This window comes from Alligator sinensis, unplaced genomic scaffold (genome assembly GCF_000455745.1).
Source record: "Alligator sinensis unplaced genomic scaffold, ASM45574v1 scaffold173_1, whole genome shotgun sequence".
In the NCBI taxonomy this organism is placed as follows: Eukaryota; Metazoa; Chordata; order Crocodylia; family Alligatoridae; genus Alligator; species Alligator sinensis.
The window spans coordinates 905,241-907,551 of NW_005842207.1; positions in this window are offsets into that span (position 1 = coordinate 905,241).

A 2,311-nucleotide genomic window follows, 5' to 3' on the forward strand; every position below is an offset into this window, starting at 1 on the left:
ACTCTTTCCTGCCTATGCAGGGGGTCGGACTCGATCTATTGAGGTCCCTTCTGACCCTAACATCTATGAATCTATGGACAGGCACCTGGCTGGGATCACATGACCCCAGGGTTGGTGACTCTTTTCTTGCCTGCCAGGGGCAGATGGTTGGACTAGATGGCCCATTGAGGTCCCTTCCAACTCTATGAATCTATAAATCTAGAGTACTGAAGGAGTTGGCAGGTGTCATAGCCAAACTATTGGCAAAAATATTCAAAAACTCGTGGCACTCAGGTGAAGTACCTGAAGATTGGAAGAAGGCCAGTGTGATACCCATCTTCAAGAAAGGGTGGAAAGTAGATCCCAGGAATTAAAAGCCAATCAGCTTGATCTCAATCCTGGTAAGATTCTGGAAGAAATTATCAGAGACCCTCCTTGATAAGCTGGCTGATGGCAACATCCTGAGGGATAGCCAGCATGGTTTTGTTGTGGGTAGGTCTTGCCTGCCAATCTCATCTCCTTCTATGACCAGGTGACATATCACCTGGACAAGGGAGAAGAGATTGACATCATATATCTGGACTTTAAAAAAGTATTTGATCTGGTGTCCCATGATCTCCTCATGGAAAAATTGGCCAGCTGTGGCCTCGGATACACCACAGTCCAATGGCTGGGAAATTGACTCCAATGTCAGACCCAGAGTGTAGTAGTCAATGGAAGCAAATCATTATGGTGCTCTGTGACTAGTGGTGTCCCCCAAAGCTCTGTCCTTGGACTGGTTCTCTTTAAGCTCTTTATCAATGATGTGGACACTGGTGTCAGAAGCGCACTGGCCAAGTTTGCTGATGACACTAAACACCAGAGGATAGGCTAGTGATCCAGGCTGACTTGGATAAGCTTAGAAAGTGGGTGGATATAAACCTGATGACCTTCAATGCTGAAAAATACAAGGTACTCCACCGCGGGGGAGTGGGGGGGAGAGGAACCTGCAGCACGCTTATAGGCTCGGCAGTGTGCTCACTAGCACCACTGCTGAAAGAGACTTGGGGGTCATGATTGACCACAAGATGAACATGAGCCACCAATGCAATGTTGCAGCTGGTAAAGCAAACAAAACTCTGGCTTGCATCCATAGATGCTACTCAAATAAATCTCGGGTTGTCATCTTCCCACTGCACTCAGCCTTGATGAGGCTGCAGCTGGATTACTGCATCCAATTCTGGGCTCCACAATTTAAGAAGGATGTCAAAAAGCTTGAGAGAGTCCAGAGGAGAGCCATACACAGGATCAGAGGGCAAGAGAATAGGCCTTATGGTGAGAGGCTGAGAGCCATGGGACTCTTCAGTCTGGAAAATCGCAGGCTCAAGGGTGATCTGGTGGCTTTTATAAGTACATAAGGGCTATGCATCAGGATCTGGGGGAACATCTGTTCACCAGAGCACCCCAAGGGATAACAAGGACCCACAGTCATAAACTCCCCCAAGACCGGTTTAGGCTGGACATAAGGAAAAACTTCTTTACTTTCCAAGCCCACAAGGCCTGAAATGGACTCCCTCCAGAAGTGAAGGGTGATCTGGTGGCTTTTATAAGTACATAAGGGCTATGCATCAGGATCTGGGGGAACATCTGTTCACCAGAGCACCCCAAGGGATAACAAGGACCCACAGTCATAAACTCCCCCAAGACCGGTTTAGGCTGGACATAAGGAAAAACTTCTTTACTTTCCAAGCCCACAAGGCCTGAAATGGACTCCCTCCAGAAGTGATGCAGGCACCTACTCTGGACTCATTCAAGAAATGTTTGGGTGCTTATCTTGCTAGGATCCTCTGACACTAGCTGACTTCCTGCCCCTAGGGCAGGGGGCTGAACTTGATCTTCAAGGTCCCTTCCAGCCCTAATGTCTATGAAATCTATGAATATTTTATTTAATTGCATACAATTTGGTCTGTTTACCAGCCCAAAATGCAGTTTTTAAAGCTTTTTAGAACTGGAACAAAAAAGTAAGTACTTGACAATACGGTTGTGAAAAGCTTCAGGTGCCGATTCAATTTGGAGGAGATTTGGCCCGATTCGGCAGCTGAATCGCTGAATCCAAATTGAATCAGGAGACTAATGAAAAGGTCTGAATTGATTCAAAGCTCTCTGTATTGATTCTGAAAAGATTTGGAGAGCTTCAGAGATTCGGGCAGTCCCCACTCACTGCTGCAGGGAGCTGGACCTGGACTCCTTGCTGGTAAGTAGGGGCAAAGGAGGGGGGGATGGAGGAAGGGGGAGGGGAACCACAGGGGGATTCCCACCAGACCCCATCCCCTGCCTGCTCCCCCAGTTCCCC